Below are 24,194 nucleotides of genomic sequence, written 5' to 3'. Positions count from 1 at the left end.
TTATTTTCTGATTTTATTCATGTTCAAACAAGAAAAGTTTGTGATTATACTCGCCGCTATACTCTTATATAATACTATTTATACCATAATTACAGTCCTCTAGGTAAATCTGTTTTTAGGGTTGTTAAATAATTGATGGTTATCGTACCATTTGCTTATGTTGGGTATTGAAAAACACTGGCATATGTGAGTGAGTGTGTGTATTAAAAGTACAGACAGGAGCAGTCTGGCTGCACTTTCACCACCTACAGTATCGTTTAATTGTTAATAATCATAGGACACAGCTTACAATTAGATGTTTTCCCCAAATAGTTCTGCAGTAATGCCAGCTATACAGTGTTGTTGCAGTGTTAACGCCTTACATTCCTGAGTAACTCTGCAGTTATGCTTTCATTAACAAGCAACCAGGCATTTATAAGCAGCTATCTCACACCGTGTCACATTGGGTCTTCCATGCCTCGTACTTCAATAGAACTGCATATTTTTGGAATGAGCATCCGAGCGGTAATGGGACGAGATCGCCTTGAGTGCCTGGAACTGCCTGGTGTACATTTCTCTAGTCCAAAACCCTTTGAAGATGTTTTGGAAGCTTCAATTCTCATCTACTGCCAGAACTTTAAACACAGATGATTATAAGAGAGCAAGTTTGAATTGGACTCTGACAGTGTCTCTGCTCAGTGAGAAAGTTCAGCAAATATGGGTTTCATAAAAGGTAGTTCATGTAAAAATATAGATTTGTACAATTGCTGTAATTGCTGTAAATTAGGTTTGGATAAGAAGAGGATCCGGTTAAAGCGGCTGATGACAGCCAGCTACAATCATTAAACTGTCCAGAATATATCTTTTTTTTTTTTTTTTTTTTTGTGAACTGTCTCTACTTTTGTGCAGCAGTTTTGTGGTTAGGATTGTTACAATTCGGTGTGATTGTGTTCCTTTCCAAACACTTCCAGGCTGGCTAAATGACTGGCAGATGCTCTGTTGACCAAACTAGCTTCAGCGGTTCAATCTGAATCAACCTACGGCCACTGCTTCCGCTGCCAAACTCTCAAATTCGATCAAACATAATGAACAGCAGATTTGATTTGTAGCACGGCCCCGCCACTTGTGTGGAAGCCAAAATCGATCGGCCATTGTGCCCAGATGATATTTATAAGTTTGGCAATATTATTGCGATTCTTTTTTTTTTCCTCGTCTTTTGTAGCATCCCTGCACACTTTGAAGAAAGAAATGTGGAACCATTTTACTCAGTGTCTGTGATCAAACCCGATGACAGCTCCAAAAAGAAGGCTTTTTCCACTTGCATGTGCCAGTGCTATTGAAAGATATGTGGACGTGTGACAGACAACCCCGAAAAAAAGTTTTCAAATTCTCTTGAATCCAATCTCTACTTCATTTGCATAGTAAACACAGTACTACTGATTCATTCTTTTTATTTTATTATTCATGACCTAACCGCAGCTACAAGAGCTTTGGTACTGATCGCTTGAATGATTGCAGGTGAGATTTAATTAGAAAACACGTAAAGATAGTTTGCATCACAATAATGACAGAGTGAAAGGTGACATGTTTTGTATTTTTATCACTGAAGGTGAAGAAGGAATGTGCCTTTTCAATTTCACTGAATACGATTTGAATGTATCTGTGTGAAACCGTTCATGGAGCTCATTAATTCATCCGTAATTAAACTTAACCACTTCACCTGTGCACGCTGCTATCGGAGCAGCAAAGGTTTATATTAAGCATGTGTGAGAAAAGTGTATGAGTGTCACGAAGGCTGACGGAGAGAAAGTGGCACATGTGAAAGATGGATTGATACAAAGGCTAAGAGGCAGATCGGGGGGGGGGGGGGGGGGGGGGGGGGGGGGGGCACAATGTGTGCGGATGACAACGAGGCGGTGCAAAAGGTGACTGGGGGAGGCAGTCATCAAAATGCTAATGTTGTATGGGATATTTACTGCAGAGTGTTAATGCAGTTTAAAACAGGCTCTTTGTCCTGCAGCCCATCACCAAGCCCCTGTTGGGGCCCTAATAAATCAGCCATTAAAAGCTGATGTGACCTGAATAGCTCTTCATACAACGGCAGTCCGGCTCCATCGCCACTGTGGGAACCAGACAACAGCTGAAAAATGTATGAAGATGCCACTTAATAGTGGTCGACCCAAAATGTTGAGTTTGTGTGAGATGCGACTGTGCCAAACGAAGACTTCTGGCATTGGAGCGTTTGTTTTTCAAAGTAAATCTATGTCATGGCTTTGCACAGGCCTGTTAAATGTGACTTAAAATCCTGTTGGCAGACATTACAAGTTCCTCCTGCTGGACTGTTTAATTATTTCCCATGTTGCATATTGAGAAAGAATAAGTGTTGCCATGTTTCACTAACTTAAGTCTATCCTGCTCCGTCTCCTAACCTGCTTCCTCTCTCTCTTGTTTCCTTACAGGACAGAACATGGTTTTATTATCTGGAATGTGATTACAGGATTTGTGAGGAGAACACTCAAGAATCCCCCTCCGTCTCACACCAAGGTATTGTGCATTTTTATCACCACTTCTGACTGCATCAGACCAAGCTGAAAATGTCTCATTACATGTCATGAATACGCAACAGATCCCAGATTACGGTACACGACGCAGCGCAGTAATGAAGAGCATTCATGTGGGCCAATTGGGCTTGTTTCTTTGTGTGCAATGGGATGTTTATGAAAATGATTCATGATAGGTACTCATCTTCATATGCAAATCTGTGGGACATCATTGGTAAGCCTTTAATTTCTGCCGCCAGCGACAAGGGCTTTTTTGGTCGGTAACCATACGTACCGAGCGTGTTTGGATTTCATTCCCTGATGCAAATGATGTTTTCAGTGTAATAATCATGCAAAAGCGCAGCTGGCTTCTATCCTTCTACTCTCTTGCTCCTTGCATGCCCACCCCCACGCTTCCATCCCATAACCACCAAAACCTTAACACACAGAGCTTTTTCTCTTCTCACTGTTTGTCATTGTTGTCTTCTACAACCCTGTGTTTACTCGCTGCTTCTTGTACTTATCTACTTTCCTTTTTCTTCGCTCACTTGTCATGCCAGCTGAGGCCCTCCCTCTCCACATCCAGTTGATGTACACACACACACACACACACACACACACACACACACACACACACACACACACACACACACACACTCCTCCACCACTTCCATCAACCCTCCCCATACTGAATGGAGCCACTAGCCTCGGTTCCTCCTGTGGTGAGCCTGGATTGAATTCAATTAGGGAGATTGTTTGCCCTCCAGAGTGTACTGGTGGGCTCTGTGGATGATAGGTTTGCCTGCTGCCCCCCCCCCCCTTCCTCTCACTCACTCACTCACTCACTCACACACACACACACACACACACACACACACACAAACAAACAAACACAAACATACCCTGCTACATCTATCTACCACCAGTTTCCTCTTCAACTAACTCAATACAGTGTATCCTTTCCTCTTTTCCTAACAACTTTCTTGCGACAGTGTTTTTGTGCATACAATGTTTACATTGATTTTCGAGCTCCTGTCGATGTTATTTCACGACATTGTATTCAATAAGATCAAGGTATAAAAACTTGCACCGTGGGAGAATGTGTCATATCATCTTTTTGATGAGGCCTCAGGGGCGAATATTCTCCGTATGATGGGATGGGACATTTCAGAGGAGAATGATTGGGAACTGCATTAGAGCTCAATCCCAGCAACTACACACACATTCCAGGATAATCCCATTTTTAGAATTAATTTCCCAGTTTGCTAGACCATATCCAACGCCGAAGTAAGGACACCAAATGTTGCTGACATCGGAGTAATGCTCACACAAGGTGAAAATAGAATTATGCTGCCGTTTGAATAACATTGAGAGCAGCGGGCGATAGTTACGCGTGGCTCTGGCCTTTTAGATATGAAGAGTAAATCTGGTACAGACATAATGGCCTTGGTCTCTGTTCTGTGTAGAAACAATTTTTAGCGAGTTGTCCTGCAACCCGCTGCTTTCCTCCAGACGTCATGCTGTGTGACGGTGTACTGGCGCTTTAGATGCTGTTAGTGCTGAAAGATGTCAAATGAATTAAAAAATCGGGATCCCTTTGATGATACATTTCTGAATGCACCCCAGCGTGGAATAACAACCTTCATTTGATGGACCCTCTTTTGCCTAATTTGTGGTCACTTTGGATTAAGACTAATCTAGAGTTACAAGCACAATATTTTGTAATGCTCCTGCAGATCACAAGGCTAGGCATTAAGATACGTCTGGAATTAAGATGTGGATGATATTATTCAGGCAAAGTCTTGTTTGAAATATCCAGAAACCTGCTCAACTGCAAAACGCCTTCCCAGCCTCGTCAGAGAGAATGAACCTCCTACAATGCTTTGCATACCCAACATGGTTGCCCATAGCATCATCCATTCAAGTTAGTTCGACCATAATGGCCTGTGAAGACATCAGCCTCCACCAAGTTTTGGTTCTGTTATCTTAAACCCCGCAGTTTGTGTGATCCTGCCCGGAGTTCTCGAAATGATGCAAAACAGCTCATTTGAATGGAAAGGGAGTGAAATCCTTTTGGCCAATGTCAGCAGTGTTCGTGAATTTGAATCCCGTCCAGCGGTAGTTGACTTTGCACGTCTTTGTTGGTGTGTCCTGTTACTCGGGCAACTATGGTCAGCACCAAAGCAGCCTGGCTCGAGGATATTGGACGGAGCATCGAAACCCTCTAAATGACCAAATTATTTAAAAGGCACACCTTGCTTGATGTCGCGCCTGGCAGATACCAATAAATTTGTTGACCCTCTGTGCAAATTGCTGTTGTCTTGACAACTGCTGGAAATATATTTGCTCAGACATGTTTGTCATTTTGTCCCACTGGGCGGTTCATGTGAGAACACTCCTGCAGCTGCATGAAAATGTCTCTTAGTCCTCTCCTGGATCATATACTTGTAAACTGGGGTTAAAAGATAAAAGATAAAAAAATATAATGTTTCTTTATGTGGCAAATTGCTGAATTGTTGTTGACTTTAAGCTCAATCATTTTCTTAAATCAATTTGTGTCAGAAATAATAATTAAGGAGTTGTATTTGTGCACGCCACACTAGGACATTCATCTTTCTTTTGTTTGATCTATTGTTCTGTTCTGAACTTAAGGCAGCCATAACCTTAATTAATCACAGTGGTGTTGAGTTCAGTGGGAGAACAACTGAGTGTGTGGTAGTCATGCTCGATGCATGTGTGTGTGTGTGTGTGTGTGTCAGCTGGCATGTGTAAGCGTAGATTAAATGTGCATGGTTGTCTGCTTAATGTGGTGTTTGCTGAGATGTGGTGCATGTCCACTCCTCCACCTCCTCCAATACAATATTCATGTCGTCAGTGGCCCTTTAATGCTCGCTTGAACTATGTTATCATGATGAAAGGTTTTTTTTTTTTTTTTTTTCAACTGTCTCTGCATGCATCCATGCATTTTTAAATACAACTATGTATCTCACTTAGGCTTTTTCATATGCAGTGCTAAGAGGGGTTTCACTCATTCACAAAACTGTAAAAAATGAATCGTTCGGCTACAGTTAATTTGAAAGGTCAAAGGTCAATATGTTGAGAAATTAGCCTGTTTTTTAGCCTAGAGTCAGAAGAGAAGATAGATAAAATTCTCATATCATTTCAATATGAAGCTACGGCCAGCAGCCACTTATAACGATTGGATAGCCTGGGTCTCTCTTTCTCTCTCCAAATGAAACAAATTTGCCCACCGGCACCTCTAAAGTTTAATATTGTCCAATACCCAGCTTGTTTAATGCATACAAAAGTTTAAAACGGACAATTTGTAGTTTTAAAGAAGGTTACTTATTTACAGTGACACACAGCCAAGGAACACTATAAATATTATAAATATTATAGCACATAACCCTCTGTAAATTGTGATTTTCTTTATGCTGAAACAAACAAGACCTTCTTTTTGCTTTGGACAAAGCCATGCTAAACTAACTAACTGTGGCTGTAGCTTCACATTTATCTGTTATTACACAGACCGGTATACGAGTGGTAGATCTCATCTAACATATTACACTATTCCTTAACCTTGGTCTAGTGGAGTGATCTCTGGAAAAACACACTTTTGTAACCCCAGTCGTTTTTTTCTCATCTTTTAGTTCTCTCTCTCTCTCTCTCACATTCACTCACTCACTCACTCACACACACACACACACACACACAAAGCCTCATTGTTATTGCTTGTCACAGCCCACCTCCTCAGCCCCAGAGGGCCGTACAGGTGAATGTTCTCGCGTCTTGATTGGTCGAGGTGAGTTCCTTCGACAATGGCGTGCCCCCCAAGAGTGACGGAGGGAACGGTAAATTTGGATGGAGCTATTTCGGTATGAGAAGGGGTTACTGGGATGTTGTTACACGTATCTTGTCATGTGCCCGGCTGCTCTCCTGATACCTGCCCTGACAGTTTGGGTGTCTTAATAAAACAACACCCTTGACAGCGAACTCACACAGCAGCTCAGTGGTCTCTCTCCATCATCTTCTGCCAACCCTTCGCCTCCTTTCCCTCCTTCTCTTCACTGTGTCTTCCTATCGCCTCCCCCCTCCTCCTCCTCACCGTGACCATTTATGCTAATATAAACGAACAGGACGCTCTGTTGTTGACAATTATATTCAAACTCTGCTTGCACCTCTGGGGCTGATATCATCTGACATGACAGAAGAATCCAAAGCAGCAATGGCCCTAATTTGAAAGACAACAATGTTATTTGAGCTCCAAGGCATTGAGTTAGAGATATGGTAAGTGGATACTGAAGTCAGTATTCACAGTCGGGTGCTGATTTTAGTGGAAGCTGTTCAAAAAGTGTCTCGTCCAGAGAGATGCCCACTAACTTGAAGCGTTTTTCGTCTTTGGTTTTTGTAACACCGAGTCTCTCTTGAACTTCGACTGCACCCTGTCCAAAGCTACAGCTCCAGCAAGGTGTGCGGCTCTAATCAGCTCTGTTAGATGTGCAGCGGCAGCCGGCTTTACGGAGCAGCCAAGATCTCATAGGACATTAGTGGTAGAGGAGCGGGAGGAGACGAGGAGATTACTGCTGGTCTTTTTATAGAGGATCACTCCATCTTGTCCTTTTTAGCTCACTCATTAGTTCTCACTTCCCCCCGGACGGTGATTCTCTCTCTCCGTCTCTCACCAAGACGAAGGCCACTTCCCTCACTTTTGGCGAGCAACCTGTCCGGCTATCGGCTAACCAAGTATGATTCCCCAGCCATCAGACAGCCCCTGTGTGGTCAGAGCTCCTCCTGTTCTGGCAGGTATGGCGAAAAATAATCGGCCCAGGAGAGGAAACGGAGACAGATGAACAATGACTGCACATGCTTTCCTTTGTTGGCAGTGGAGGCTGTGGAGCCCATGACACGTCTTTTCTTCATTTTCTTACCCCAATTCCCTCTATTTCCTCCCTCCGTTTGGCTAGTACCTGCGAAATCAGACATCCCTCTGTGCCCGTCAAAAAATAACCAACACTCTGCCACTCCGCAACTGGCTGTCAGGGGAGTTTACCGCCTGACAACCAGCGTACACGCTGAGGTAATCAGAAGTTGTCAAACGTGAAGCCATGAAGTGTCCTCTGCTATGACTGAGAGTGCGCTCCGTGTGTTCCTCTCCCACGTCACAGCTTTGGCTACAGTGTAGGTGTACTAATGGCCTCTTTATCAACGGGGAACATTAAATAATGCCCTGCGACTGCATATTTGGCAGAGAAATTGTTGTTTAGCAGAGGAAAATGGAGACACAGATAGATAATAGGTGCTTGTTGTCACTGCCAGCCTACTAGCCAACCCCTGCCATGTGATGGAGCGCTTTCACGGCCTCTTATGATTATACATCATTTTCAAGTACATCGACCGCTGTTCCTTTTACATATTCCCAGGTGGTTTATGAAAATTGAATTTGCATATTTGCTCTCCATATGCATGTCCTGCTCCTCAGCCCCTCTGAGGTGAAGCGGCTGTCTTATAAAAACACAACCAGAGAAATTATTGATTTGCATCTGTTTATGTGGGATGAAGCAGGGCACCTCCCTGCTGTCAGCCCCGCGGTCTGCGTGTGAAGATCCCCAAAGGTGCCATCACACCCGTCTGTCCTTTTTACAGTGGCTCTAAACTGTGGACAGGGGCTGCAATCTGTTTCCGCCCTCCCTTGGATTTTATTTACAGCCTCAGCCCGGCAATAAAGCCCACAATTTATGACTTACTTTTTAATTAGAAATAATGTCTTGTAGAGTTTAAGTGATGGATGGTTTAATCAATATATAGACTCCGGCCGGCCCTATGATGAACGCTGCTATTGACAGCAGGCAGAGTAGCCTAACTTAACACTTTGTCTTTCAAAGAAATATCTAGTGTTTTGTTTGGTGACGGGAACTGTTCCCTCCCGTTTCTGTGCCCCTCTTCATCCTTTCTTCCATTTTACTGTCTCTCGCTACTCCGTCAACACTTTTTCTCAACAGGCAGTGTTTTCCCCAGAATGAATCAGCTGCCTGTGTCACTCTGTATTTAGGCAATTATTTTAACTCTGTGAAACCCCCATTGTGTTGTGTGCCACATTTGCTCAGGTTTAAATAAAATAAGGGCTGGAGGTGGCTTCTCGTGAATGGAATCTGACAAGCTGAGAGCAATGCAATTGTCGAATAGGTAGAGGTTTTTAATGGGTAAAGCAATTTCTTTTTTTCTCAGGTTCAGAGAAAGGAGTGAGCATAAAGGATTTTCAAGTGGAATAATTAAATAGGAATCAAGTCAATGGGATTTGTTTCCTGGCGCTGTGGATGATTGTGTAATGTACACTGGGGATGGAATTATGGCACTTGAAGTGGCAACTGAAGTTCAGTTTTGTCACTCGTGGCTTATTGTGAAGTGCTCAAACAGGACTGTCTATGCGGGACTCAGTGTGGCTTTTCATTTACCAGATAATACCAAACACGGATTAGACATGGGAACAGTGTTTATATTCTCTGTCACTTAATGAAACATTTCATTTCAGCCCAAGTGGTGATGGCCTTAAAGAAAAGTAGAACTTTGTTATGCATGGAATGGGCAATAGGACCACACATATTGCTTATTTCCTTGATTTGTTGTTTGATGATATAGTCTGTCAATCATCAGAAAATAGTGAAAATTACCTTAAATTTCATTGAATACATTTTAGAAGCTTGAACCAAGAAATATGGCATTTTTGCGAGATACCTGACTTGAATTATTAATCGACTATCAAAATTGGGGCAGAAAGATTTTCTGTCGATCAACTTTCAGTCTCTGCAGTGACGCTGCGAAGGCCTGAAAACGCTGTCAGAGTAGAGAAAAATGATTTAATTTTTTACATTAAAGCAGGTAAACATGTTCTTGTAGAAAATTCAAGTATGGACCTGAAAATGAGCATAATGTCTCCTGGTGGAGTACAGTATTTGAACAATTTTGGACTTCTAGTTGTAGTGTGTATAAAAATGCCACTGTGGTAGACAGCAATGCACTAAAAAATGACTTATTGAAGCCAACCGTGGTTACGAAAGCTTACCACATAGTAATGGTAATATATCTTACAGGCTCGAGCCAAAGTTAATAAAGTTAATAATTAGAAAGTCCAGAAACAAAGACAGAAAGTGAATCACTTTTGGGCCATGGAATACTTGTGCTCTTCCCTCACTGTCACAAATGGAGAGCTGCAATGGAATGCCTGCTGCTACCATCCAGACCACCTACCTCAAGTAGACAGTATAATCTTCTCCATACAAGCATGCAGACTAACGCACACCAACATAATATCACCTGTCGTCTAAGACCAACCACAATACCTTTCTTTCTCATTGATTAGTGTTGCATTCACTGCCCGGGGCAGCTAGAGGCCTTAATAATGACTTTATGCTTTGCTTTCATGGTCTCTGGAACGGAATAACCACGAATGACATGGATCCAATGCTATGTAGCTTGACTAGTCCCTCTGGTCAATGGTTAATTGTTCCGCGGCAATTCAAAGCATCCGGGCTCTGTCGCAACTGACCGCACTCCTGTAGATCTTGACCTGGGTATGTTTTCTTCACCCCCCTCAGCCTCATTTCCACTCTTTCCTCCATTCCCTCATTCTGCTGGCATGTCTTAGCTTATCTGCCTCCTTTGTGAAACATAAGCTTGCAGATAAGCAGTATATTGGGCTGGGTTACTCATGTCTGTCTTGTTCATTCATCAGAATCCTCTAATTCCCCCCAGAAACCTATTTCCCAGACTGCAGGTGGCCCGTGTTGTAACACAAAGGGCACGCCTCATCTATCCTAAGCAAACATAGACATTTAGTCACCGCCACTTTTTGTATTCCCTGCGAATGCTGCTAATGCCCCAGTATGTATGTGCACCGTGTGTGTACACATGACTAATCTCAGACGCGGCGTAAAAACATGCCACTGATAGGTATGCAGCTTTAGCCGAGATTATCCATGAAGTCGGGAATTATTCATTTGTTGTAGCTGCCCCCTCTTTATTCCTGGTTGACAGATAGGTGGCACACACAAAATAAACAGAATCTAACCGGGCTCTTTAACCGCGGTTACCCATAAGCCCCAAAGTCCACAGGTGTTTCCAGTTGGGTTTTGAAAATGCGTAGCCTCCAGCAGGCTTTAGGTTGTCTTTCCCAAAGCATGACCCAGTTCTTGCAATTCCATGACACACGGTACAGTGGCTGTTAGAGGAGGGTTTATCGGGAATGAACGGTTTCAAACCTGAGTAAGAGTAATACCCCGAGACTCCAACCGTCCCTGTTCGCCAGTCAGGGTCACTGCCGACCATGATCTCTGTTCTGGCCAGTTAATTAGGAATTAGAACATGGCATGACCCTCAGGATGTTCTCCACGGTTAGAATAATGAACACCTGGAAATGGCGAGGAGCAACATCGATGAAAAAAAAAAATAATTTGACTTGTGCATAAGACATTCCATTAAGACTTTTGAACTTCTATGGCCTATATAATTAAACACCAGCATTTTTTTTTCTCCATTTCTTCCCAGTCTTTCAGCATAAAAGTCCATTTATTTTTAAACGATTCACACTGTGAGGTAGTGTTCTCTACCTGGATGAATTGGGTTCAGGTTTTGACATGTGATCTGTGGTATTAAGCACAGATTAGAATTAGAATCCCACCAAGTGCCAATCAAATAATTTGCAAACCAATTTATTATACTTATACTTCCTATTGATTAGATTGCTATAATGTAATCATGTAATGATTCTTTCAGCTTCGCCTGATTGTTTAGCACCATTCCTTAATTTTATTAATCAATTTATTAAGTAGCCTATTGAAAGAAATGTACAGCTACATATATAGTTTACTGCAGATCATGAAAAAGAGTTTATTATTTACCAAACTTCATGGTGTCACATGAAGTTTGACACTCACAGTTATTTCAAATATCTATGTGTAACAGAGATAAAGTCGAGGTAAAAATAAGATTCGAGAAAAGTTTGACTGGAGATAATGCAAGTAAAGGAAAATAAACCTTTTTTTATGCAGAAATACTCCCTGTTGTTTATGCTGTTGGGGGACTTTTGAGCATAGCCTATCTATGAATTCCTAGTGAAATCTGTGTAGCCTTGTTCATTTGTATTGTCAAAACAAAAAGTGTGCTGTTTGTGTATTCAGAAAGGAATGCAGCACAGGTTGACTTTAGGTTCTACGGCTAAAAACAGAGAACCTAAAAATGACAGAAACATACGCTCTTCAAAAAACCAAATTCAATTGAACCTATAATCTCAGATTGCTTCTCCTGGTGCCGCTGTGGTGTCGATGTGGGGCGACACACCGAGTGTAACATTCTCTCCGTGTATAAGACCCTGTTTTGCTCCCGTCTGCCATATCATAATCATTTGGCCAAATGCCGTGATTTGAATTGGTGAATTGTTCCACCCTGAGTAGGTAGAGTGTGATACATCTGCTCACAGGCCACATTATTTTATCAGCTGCATTTGCAGGTCACAGTGCGGAGCAGAAGGTGGTGTTTTTCCCCCTCTCTGTCTGTGCTGGCAGTGAGTACGCCCCAGTACACACAGTCCCTAGATGCAGTCTGGCAGGCCTAGTGAATCATCTTCCCGTCACAGGTGGGGGAAATACAACAGCGGGATTGGCAGACCAAAGGTGGCGTCTGGCCCGCTGTTGAGTGAGGTGTTTGGCTTGCTTCCGCTGGAAATGAGGATATGTCATCTTTTTTTCTTGCAGGAGAGTGAAAGTAAGTTATTTTCCTCTATCCAGAAAGAGTAGCCAGTGTTTTATATTTTAAAGAACCGTTTTTTTTTAAAGATTATATTCCAATTTCCAAATACATGTATCATCAGTGTGCATATATGTTTGTGTAAATCTTAGCCCCGCTGGTTTGTGTGTTTGTGATGTCTTTCAGTGTGTGTGTGGTCGTCTCACACACTCTACGTGTGTGTTTTGAGAGGCTGCTTCATTGGAGCTCTTGTAGGAAGGTGGATGCGAATGTCCCTGGTCAAAGGCAGAGTCCTCGGGGCCAACAAGGGCCCAGCGCGAGAAGCAGATGTTTCGCGTCTCTGTTAGCGCCTTCGTTAGAGCCATCCTTATTTAACCAGCTCCGGCTAATGGCGCCCAACGGTGTCGAATGCACTGGATCGCTTTTCTTCTCTTTTGTCTGCAGAACATGGGACAGGACGTGAAACGCCAGGGATATCTTGTTCCTCTGTGACACTCTCATTGTGCTCCTTGGTGAATTTCTGGCCGGAAAAATCCCTTTCACAGTAATTGGGTGTGAATGAAACACTTGCGCTTGCCTATTGTCTAAAGTACAGTGTTGCATTCAGGCCAGTGGTTAAACAAGCCAAGAAAGAAGGCAGAAAAGGGTAGAGTAAATCTAGTCGTAGGAAGTGTTGTGCAAAGTGAAAGGGATCCAGGGAAGACTGTAGAAAACTAACAGTAAGTGCGGAAAATGCCCAAATCATTTCGGTGGTGTAGCTCGCAGAGAATAAGCAAGCAAAGAAAATACGAACCGCAAAAGCAAGAAAGAATAATCACTTTTCAGGAACGGCAAGAAGATAGAAATGGTTTGCTGAGTGCGAGAATAAAGACAATTTGCAAACTAGGGACTGGAATACAAAGTAGACAAGCACCTTGGTTTAAGTGAAACAGGCAGCTCACAACCAAGTTCTTCATCTGAAATGCAGGAGATTGATTGAGAGATTCAGGGAGCCTAATTGTGCTTTACCATCTGCCCAAGTTACAGAACATGCCAGGCATGTGACAGTTTCCAACAGGCTCACTGACAAGCAGATGTGTGCATGACTGCGTTTGCGTGCGTGTGTGCGTGTGTGTGTGTGTGTGTGTGTGTGTGTGTGCGTGTGTGTGTGTGTGTGTGTGTGTGTGTGTGTGTGTGTTTAAGCAAGTCAGTTTCCCTTTACTTTGTGATCACGTCTTTTTTTGAGGAATTAAGACAACACTTCACGTCTTGAGTAACGGAGAAGGGACAAATGCAAATGCACATTGTGAAAGTTATTTTTTAAAAACATAATTAACTCCCCCTATGTGTGTCACTTTCTTGCATACTTTATTATTTCTAAGATCTATCCGTGATGTTGGGGTGTTCGCTGTTGCCGTCAGTATTGCTATTGATATAACAGCTTGACAAATGTCATAGGTACAAAATTAATTTCCATAAATCAATCAGCCATTTCCCACCCTGTCTTCCACAATGAAACAGATTTCCATAAACAAAGGGAAGTAACAAAGTGGTCTACACAAAACAAGCATACTAATTCAGCCAGTAAATTCCTGTGGTATTCAATTAGATGGCGACGACAGAATGTTTTCTGACCAAAAGTGCAGTCATCAGATGTATTCACTGAAAACCCACGGGAAATTACTTCACTTCATTTAATCAGTTAGTCCACTGAGATTTGTCATTTTAAAGGTTGACGTTTTGGGAAATACGCTTATTTTCTTTCATGCTGGGAGTTGGATGAGAACATTCTTACCACCATAAAATGAGTCCATCAATCGTCTCAGCAAAAAAGTGAATAATGGCGAAGTATCCTTTGGTAATGTTTCTTTTTTTGTGTTTAGGACATTTCACTAAATTAAGCTATACCCCCCCACCCCACTGCCACATAGCCAATATGGCTTGTGGTACTGAAATAATGAAGCACAAGACAATGTTTCAATCAAGTGCAATACAGCATTCGCTTATTCAGAGAGATTCAGGGTTAGTGATTTAATGAAACAAAACACGGTTAACACCATGTTGTTTAAAATGTGGACAAAGACTATTCTTTCAAGGCTAAAAAACAAAAGAAAGGAAGCGGTTTCCTACAGGAAGCTATTCTGCTCTCTACCGATGGATAGGATAGTGATAGGATTCACCTGAAATCAGACACCTTTTAGTGCCAAAATAGGACACCGGGTGAGCAAATAAGCTAATTGCATTTGCATATCACCAACAATTAACCCTCTGCTGCTTTGTTTGTGCCAGAGGTTTGTATCTCCTCATACTCTGGCTGATTGAAGAACCCTTTAGCCATCAAAGTGTGTTTTATCGTGAGTGTTATTACTATAATTAATTAGTTATAAAGGCATTAATATACAAATTGTTTTATGTGCATAAAACTGACATATTTCCAGTGTTTATTTCATTAAAGCCAAATGTTCAGCATGTCCGAGCTGTTGAAAAATACACTTTCCAAGATCTCTATTCATTGCTTATAAAATCCATCTGAACTCTGTTGTACCCAGTGTGAACATTTAACAGCCGTATTCATTGAGTTGTCAAGCCGCAGTATTTCCAGCAAAAGAAAAAAAAATACATGGAATACTTGTAAATGTCCAACAGCAATCCAAGCCACTAAACATGACAATAAAGTAATGGATTGTTAATTTACATGCCAGGCTCGGGATTTCACTGGTACAAATCCTGCAGATGATGTTGACAATATGACAGCTAGAGCGGTTTTGATTTAAAATGTTGAAAAGGACAGGCTGTCGAACCGTAGAGCAGTTTACATTTGAGAAACAAAAAAAAGAAAAAGGAATAAAAAGTTATGTCCAGCGTTGACATATTGTTTGTCTTCCGTTATGTTCTGCAGCCCTGTCTCCTTCCCTTGATTTGGCCACCGATGACAGGGAACGTTGGCAAGTGTTTCATATTCCGCATACTCATATCCCCAAGTCCCTCTAGTAATTATTATTCAGTAGATGCACTGTTTGGCACAAGGACAAAAGTTTGCATAATTTATGCAAGGCCGTCATCAATTTTCAAAAAAATGGCCCCGGCCTTTTCTTGTGCTTTTAACTAAATAGATGTACTTCAGCAGGGACATAAAACGGCCGCAAGGAACCGAGAAAACTTTATATCTTTACCTAAACTTTGAACCAATGCAGACTTAAGAGAGTATATTAGGGTCGTTATGTCCGGCTCAGATACATTTATTTCACGTTTTCTTCTAAACCTGCTCTGCTCTCCCATTGGGATAGCGCTACCACAGTGTATGAAAAATGTAAAAGTTGTACTTTGTCAGGCGTCTTCTCTGCCCCATGAAGAAGTCAGCTTCTCAGAGGAAGTATTTGGAGATGAGCTGGGTGTGATAGCATGCAGCACACTTCCTCTGGATGTGTCCCTGAGGGCTCTCACCTGAGGACTCTGAGTTATTTCCAGCGCGGTGCTCACAGGAGAAGGTCCTCTGAGAAAAAGAAGAGGGACATTGTTATTTCACATCTCGAGAGAAAGTGCCCTATATTTACTTAAATGAAGGAGGGGACGACGTAAATAAACTCCCTTTTATTGTGAGTCTCTCCTCCTCCTCTTGTCCATACATCCCTCTTTCCATCGCTTTTTCCCCTAATCCTCGTTGTAAATGTTTTTCGACTGCATTATCCGCCGGTTCGGATTTCACTAGTCAATGGCTTAAACATTGTAATCCATCTGTGTTGCCAGACTGTGCAAGCGATGTATTTTTTCTGGCTCTTTTGTTTCACATCCTTTTAAAGATGGAATATTGGCATTTGTTCTTTAATTTCTAAATACTGTAGGCTATGTTTAGTGGACTGGAGACCATTATCCAGAATTCTGGAGGTAAATGGCGAGATTGAATAATACGCTTTTTGGCTCCTCTGCTTGTTTTTTGGACTCTGCTGATTGAACATAAAAAGGAACATAAAATGGTACGTTTCTTCGTTCTATTCCTAAATCTGCTGCATGGAAATCCATGGTACTTACTAAAAGACATTTTAATCTCCAAAAATGTGATTATGTTATTATATTTTCCCTATGTGGAAATACTTGAGGGAGCTTTTTCAATCTATTTTTAAAAAGAATTGTTATATAAGGTGTATTTGGATAAACCACATCTTGAAAGGATCATTATTTCTCATCATTTGACATTTAATCATGTTTGAACCCTTGCAACAATCTACCCACTAATATTTATTTTTGATTGTAGAAGCTAAAAAACTCTGATAAACTGTATGTTGTTGCTACACGGTAATGATTTAAAGGTACATTAAATGGGCCATGCTTCCATGTAGACGGAGCTCACCGGATCACATTACCTCTCTCTCCATGCAGACTTAGCATTCCCATTTAGCCCTGCTGTTTGCATCTGTGGAGCCGATCAATAACCCAGCAGAGTGTGCTATATGCATGCTAACTGCTGTAGAAATGACAAAAAAAAGTACAGTTATGGACGGAAGTTCATGTGCAACAGATTCTAGAAGGTTGCTTGACATCCGTTTGACTTTTGACCTTCAAAAAGATGTTTTGGGAGAGTAAATAAAAAAAGAATTCAGTGACTTTGACTGCGCTTAATAACCGCTTGACTCTGCACAGACAAACTGAGGGCAATGATGCAGAAATATTTTTAGAAAATGGCTCACTACTAGTGTCCGTTCCCAATCTCTTCTTCTTCTTCTTCTTCTTTTTTTTTGTTTTTCCTGAAGGAAAACAGATCGATGTGCTTCACTCGGTTAGGAGACTCTCGGGATATATTACTTGTCTGCGACAAGACGCTCCAAGCCAGGACTTTTGCCAAGATTTCAGACTGCCACACAAAGACATCAGACGCGTCTCAACTCATAACATGACCTCCAGAGTTGTGTGAATTTGAACACATACATATTAACAAAGAATAATATTTGGTCATGGACAGACTTGTCTGATAGCTGACTTGCTCCATGACATCTATTGTGTTGTCAGACTTGAGCGAGACCATTTATTACAGCTTATAAGAACTCGTGTGCAGACAGTGATCGAGGATGCTGAATACTCAACTGTATTTCTTAGTGAGATTCACTCCAAGATCAACAATACTATCAGTGATATATCCTCACACAGTGCACAAAGCAAGGATGAGCCAATGTTTGTAACTTTTGCGGAGGTCTTGAGGATACTGAGAGCAATATCTTGGACACTTTCATGACTAATATTTCCCTTTTTCAGATACCAGAGACAGCTTGAGTTTATACTTTTGACCATCAGTTTACAGACAACACTGCTGAAAGTGGATATGAAGCCATACAGCACTCTGAACCCTCAAACTACTGCAAATTGTCGTCTCAGTGCCAAGTGCTTCATTTGTCACACTTGCATGAGGTCCGTTGTATTTATAATTAATTTAGTGGGGGGGGGGGGGGGGGGGGGCAAGCGTCACACTGTAAACGGGACATTATATGCATATTTAGGCAATTTAACAGCCACAAACTGCGATGCCTTGTCTCTGCTAATACACTACAAGGTTTTTTTCTTTTTTCCCCGAGCTGTTTGAAGATGTGACCCAGGATATGTTGCCCTATTAGAAAGCAATAACGGATAAATTGCTTTACAGAAGTATAATAAAGGAGCGCTGTGAAAGACTAGAGGCGCTAAATAATTTAATTTTCAATCGTTCAAATATGACACATTATTAAAATTTAAAAGCCAGTGGGGTTGTTTTTTTTTTTTCTTGACCTGCAGGGTGTTTCTGTGTTTCTTTCTTGAGAAATATCATATGCAACTCATTGCTCAGACTTTCTCTGAGTTGAGGTATGCGCTTAACACTTGTTTCCTGTCATGGACAAGCTCCGTATGAACACAGATGTGCATTCATGCTTCTCACACTCAATTTAACATGAGACGTGAGGCAGCTTTCAGACCTCGGCCTAATGATTGTGGCTCTGGTCTTATAATGCGCTGGTCCTGCTGTTGATGTGGTGTTCTCCATGTGAATGAAGACATACTTTGACTTTGGCAAGTGTGCCTCGACGCCTTGTGTGTTTTGATTACAGCTGCACGGTGCTGATCTACCTCCGTAGGTGTCAGTGGATGATACATGTAGACGTGGAAATAAAGAAAGCTAATAGTCCTTGTGTAATGGATTAGTCTGAGGATTATTGGTGTGACAAGAAAAATGTAACATTTGACTGTTCGTAGCCTGTAAACCCACAAGCTAATGTGGTAATAACTAATTCTATGATTGAGGTGTGTGTGTGTGTGTGTGTGTGTGTGTGTGTGTGTGTGTGTGTGTGTGTGTGTGTGTGTGTGTGTGTGTGTGTGTGTGTGAGGCATATTTAAGTTAAGACTAAAAACATGACGCATCACATACAGCATCAATTGCCGTGTCAAAATACCTGAACTAGCAGCATGACACTTCAGCAGATTTTAATAAAAACTGTCATAAAACCCTAATCAATTTAGTCCACTAAATCTGAACAAACGCTTACAGTGCACATTTGTGCACAAATTGTCTTCAGCTCCCAAACACTCTCTGCTTCATCTCGCGCAAGTCATTTGAATCTTTAAAGGGATCGTCAAAGAAACTGTCAGCCTCAGCTTGTACGGAGGAAATCGCTCAAATGTACTGAGTTATTGGGGCCATTTGCGGCAAGCATTAGTGCATGGATACCGGCTTGGATCGCTGAGGTGTGCTTCAATCTGAATAATGATGTGCAGAGTCAGACCGAACAGAGGACATTTCTCTGTGTCACTCCACTTAACATGTGCACTCTCCGTCCTGGTGACAGGTCCATGCGTTTGTCTACTGGGGAAGTTGTGGAAATGTCTTGTGTGCCTGTTGTCCTTTTCCAAACCTAAATTAAATCCATGTGGTATTTAAAGGCAGTGCTGAAAAAAAATCCGACATCAAAGTGAGAAAAAGAAGAAGAAAATAAATGTCACTGGCTCAATTTTGTAACACCAGTGGGAAAGGGCAAAGAATTTGAATAAACCCGAGTGTTACTGTGGTCTGAATCATGCTCTCAGTCAGCTGTACACAGCACTTGACATTGTCCTCTGACATTACATCTGTTTTATTGTGCTGTTTTTTTATTTGATAGTAGTTAAATTATCTTCACTCTATTATAGAATTGCATTAGCCTTTGTGAACCTTATTTTCCATTATGATGATTCAGAGAAATCCTTGTAATGCTGGCGTTACGGCTGAAGCACAGGGCTTGTGTACTGTGGGGATGGACACAGACTGGGAATGTTTTTTTGGCTGATGTCTGATTCAGCTCTGGGCAGTGCGAGGTCAGAGCAGACGCCGCCTATATGCAGATAAGGCTGCAGCGACTCGAGCAGAAACGATTGCAATTCACGCTCGTGGGCTTTTTTTCTTTACACATTTCAGACAACAGAAAACAGGAGCACAGCGGTACATGCTGCCATCATCAATCACCTCAGAGACTCAGTTGCTGTGATGTCGAAAAAGGATGAAAGGCATAATTCTCAATGATGAGGTTGTTAAAAATTCCAGCTCCCGATGCCATCGTGATATGTTTTGGTAGGAAGTGCCAGAGCTGAACCAGTGGGAAAACTCATCTGCTGTGTTTGCATACACATAGGAATCCAGGTTATTGAGGGAAACCAGGCATGGAGACAGGAAATCAGAGAAGATTTTTACTATGATGATTTCACACACATGGTCAGCAGACCCGGGACCATATATCTGAACCGAGGCAGCAAAAATGGCTTTGTTAGTGATTTTAGTTATGCTTTCAAGATGCTTGTTTTCGAGCATTTGGACGGAAACCACAGTGACCGTTTTTCATTACTCCGTGAAAGTGTCTGACTTCTGCAAATAATGTAGGGTTATTTTTAGTTTAGCCAATTTTGTATGTATATATCGAAGAAAAGAGTTTGTCTGTATTTCAGTTCTTTCCTATCTTGTCTGTAGCAGCCTGTTTGTTCCTCCTGAAGATGCAAGTCCTATAATTAAGAAATATGTAATTACCATTTTTTAAAAAGCTAAGTAATTTCCTGAAACAGCCGGGCACTGTAGTTTTTAGCAAATGTTTCCCTAATAGGAGTAATTGGTGCATTTGTTGGTGGCTATTTTCAGCTCTGGATTAATACATATTTGGTGCTGTAGTGAGCATTGACGGCATTGGGATTCAATTCACAATTGAAATGATTTTGACTCTCCCCATTGGCTGTCTCATGTTACTATTACTGACTTTTCATCAAATTTGATAAAACCTCTCAAAGTCAAGATGGTAACACAGGGAAGGCAGCCACTGTACAGGGAGTGCTAAGTAATCTGTTCATCAGAGACAACCCAAATTATGCTACTTGTGAGGTATTTTCCTCATTTCTCAATTTGTATGCCAAGAGTCGCCTAACTATATCCATTCTGAAATGAGATTAGCATCATGGTGTTGGCTGCTGTTGCATTACTTCCACCCTCCCCATGGACACATTGGGTAATAAATATGAGATCCACCAGTACTGTCTCGCACAGATGATATTAGACTTGCCAGCCTGAGGCATCAGCTGTGTGTCTTGGACGTCTGTCAGAGCAGAGACCACCTCCCCCACTCCAGACTCCCCCTGTGCTGAAACCAACTGGATCAGGAATTGCATGCCAGAATCGTGGAGAGTCCCAGAGACCCCTCTTTGCTCCGTGTCCAAGTCAGAAGAAAGAGTCTGGCATTGAAATAGACTCCCCGCACTCATAATATAGAAGCTTTAAAAAAAAAAAATCTCCTTTGCCAGATTCATTGCGGAATCATGTTGGGGGTGGATTGCAAATGGGTGGTGGGTAGGATAGAGTTTCAGAGTTTGCTTTAAAGGTGGTTCCCCACATACTCCTGATGCTCTGATGTGTAGGTTGAATAACATTCCAGAGTTGCATTGATCCAAAGGATGGAGGGATGGAGAGTCTCCTTCAGTGGAGCTTTGACACCCAGCTGTGAGAATGGGATCGAGGTGACTGACAGGACTCCCCAGAAATGTAGTCAATGTAGTTTTGTCTATGAGGGTGTGAGGTTTTTGGGTTTAAAGATGATCATCAGTGATCAAAAGAGCCACTGTGAGATTGGGATTAGTGCCAAAATGATTTTACACTCATACCATGACTTGATACAAAACCCTAAGATTGTCATCCCACTTATATCTAATGATAACAACGGTATTAGCATGCTGATGTTTAGGAAGTGTTATATTTACCATGATTACCATTTTAGTGAACATGGTGTTGTAGCATGCTAACATTTGCTAGTTAGCGCCAGACACAAAGTACAGCTGAAGCTTTTGTGAATGTCATTCGTTTTGACCTGATTAAGATTCCCCCTCTGGGAACAATGAATGTCTGTAGAAAATGTCATTGTAGCCCCTCCTACAGTTGTTGAGACATTACCGTCCCCAGAGCCATGCCCCTAGATAACTATAGAGCATGTCCATTAATCTAATCCGTCTGCAAAGACACTACAAAGATTGTTAATTGGGTTGAGGAATCAAAACTAGCTGGATGACTTCTCTTTAAAATCTTATGGGCCAATCTTTTTTGGCCAAATGAAGGTTGCTTCCAGAGACCCCCCAGCATTGATGCGCTCTATATTGATTGGGAAAAGGCCAATGGCATCAACGAGAGTCTTTAGTTATCCCGTCGGCATAAACAGGAGGCAGTCTCATTAAAAAAACTGTGCTGCGAGTGGGTCTGCACCATCTCCACATATTTGGGGTGCTGTACTCTGGAAAGTCAAAAGCAATTACGGACTTCCTCGCTTTCCTCCGCTCTGTGGAGAGGGCAGAATGGTGTTTGTGGCCTATGGCATAAGTGAATGAATAACATTACACCAGAGTGCAATTAGGACTTGGACATGGGTCACAAGTTGTGATCTATGCTTTGTCAATTCAAGTGTGAGTTTAGAGCAATGGAGAAAGAGGGAGCAAGTGAGGGAGCGACTGAGTAAGAGCATTTGACAAAGAATAAGTGTATGCACTTGCTCTGTCTTCTACAGTGTCCACACAATATTATATTTTCTACAGGGGACATGGGTGCAAACACTATTATTATGCCTTCCAGTCCAATCATACAGCAATTGTTAGGCCAAATATCCAAACCCTTTTTTTGAATCTATATTGTTATATATTATTTTATTTCTTCCTCTTAACAGCCAACCCAATGCAGCACTCTGTAGCAGTCCAATGTGTGTGTACATGTGTGCAAGCCCCAATCACAGCACTGTAAAAGCCACGGTTTACAGTCTGTTCCCGTACTTTGACATTCGCTAACTATCCCCGACCGTTATGTGGCTGCCTCACCCCGGGAGACCTCCACTTTTAGATTTGGAAAGGTTGCCTGCTGAGTCCAACCCAAACACATTCTAGCGCTCAGCCAAGAGACGCAGGGCAAGGTCAGTGGATTGTGTGTGTGTGTGTGTGTGTGTGTGTGTGTGTGTGTGTGTGTGTGTGTGTGTGTGTGTGTGTGTGTTTTTAAGCCACTACCCGAATTGTGTCTGAGGGCATGAAAACAGAAAGGCACACACAGGTCACAGGGTGTCCTCCCCTCCCACTGTGTACTGCAGGTACTGATTTGACATGTAAAAAACATCCGACTAATTCTCCTCCCCCATCACACTCACACACAAAGCGGATAGAACAACCATTGATAGCATCAACATGGTGTCAATGCGATTCTCTCTTTGTGGTCCCCAATTCACTTCATTAAATCCCTTGTGTTTGCAGATTTGTACTTCAAAGTAAGTCTATAATGACTTAATTAGAATTAGTCAGCATCTAGTGAAATTAAAACCAGTACAGACTAAATGGCTTTTTTTTTTCTAAATAGCTCAGCGTGAGCGTCCATGCTGCTGAGTCTATTACACAAGGACTACATTAGTTGGAGTTTATGCAATCCTGCTGCAAATCTCATGTCTCCCTTTTTCTGTTGTGTTCACTTACATTGAATGAAATGTACTTAGTGGGCTGTAGAACAAAAGTATATCAGGCAGAGGAAGAAGAAAAAGGCTTGCTTCAAATTCCGGAGACATTTAGATTGAGGCTGATATAATCCCAGAGGCGGCAGTTATCTCATCAGGTTTTAGAACTCATGGTAAGACCAGGCACCTCGAGACCAGCCGTGATTTGTCAGACCTGAGAGCGTTTGCCTCGACAGGAGAGGAGAGTATTGCTCTCTTTGTACAGAGACATACCCCATGAGGATGTTTGCCCAGACCAATCAGACTTACATCAAACTCCATTCTATACTAGTCTGAGTGAGGGCTGATGGACCTCAACTACCCGCGAGCTCTCCGCTCTTCTTCCATACGTTCCTCGGCAGGCACTTCTTCCCTGTGCCTTGGAAAAACTAAATGCCCAATTATAGATAGTTATCTCTGAGCATTGCGTGATGAGTTGGAGTCGGTGAAGACTCGAGGAAGAGGTGTTGGCAACTAGGAGGGCTCCTCGGTGTGACCTGTACCATAATGATTCGGAAATGGTTCATAGGATCTCTGCCAGGCTGGCAGCTGTTGGTTTCACAGCGGTCTGCGGGGGTTGACTCTGAAGTGTGTAGACAAAGACAGCTACCTCCTAGTTTTCTTATGTTTTTCTAAATAGCTTGTAGCATAATCGAAAATCTCCCTCTGCTTTTGAACTTTTCCATTTTGAGTGTAAAAGTCAGCCCTGGAGCATTCCGTCAGGCGTTCACAAGTTTATTCTTGCTCGCTAATCGATCACTCTAAAGCCGGGTCACTGAGGTCCTGGCGAGACAAGCTCTCTCACATTTCAGCCTGCATTTTCTAAAAGCTGCTAGACAACACAAAGGGAGCCTCCAAAGCAATTCACCACAATGACCCCTGACCCGTGTGTCAACTATGTTTGGACGATTATTTACCTTTAAACACCAGACAAATAAGAAAGTGTCATTCAGCTAGGAAATGGACTATTGTTGAC

General features: G+C 42.1%; 1 protein-coding gene across 8 annotated transcripts in view; it reads left to right on the top strand.

Annotated features, from left to right (window-relative positions):
- The window catches only part of LOC137874605 (adhesion G protein-coupled receptor L3-like), a 207,278-nt gene that overhangs the window by 28,771 nt on the left and 154,313 nt on the right, over positions 1–24,194 (top strand). For all 8 annotated transcript variants that reach the window (XM_068713377.1, XM_068713379.1, XM_068713381.1 and 5 more), the window contains one exon: positions 2,439–2,523. The gene's annotated coding sequence lies outside the window, so the exon portion shown is untranslated. The remainder of the gene's footprint in view (positions 1–2,438; positions 2,524–24,194) is intronic.

The sequence above is a fragment of the Cebidichthys violaceus genome, unplaced genomic scaffold (assembly GCF_023349555.1).
Source record: "Cebidichthys violaceus isolate CVI_PGR_0920_01 unplaced genomic scaffold, fCebVio1.0.p SCAF_19, whole genome shotgun sequence".
In the NCBI taxonomy this organism is placed as follows: Eukaryota; Metazoa; Chordata; class Actinopteri; order Perciformes; family Stichaeidae; genus Cebidichthys; species Cebidichthys violaceus.
Note: the sequence above shows the minus strand (reverse complement) of the source record. Positions and strands in the feature narration are given on the sequence as shown.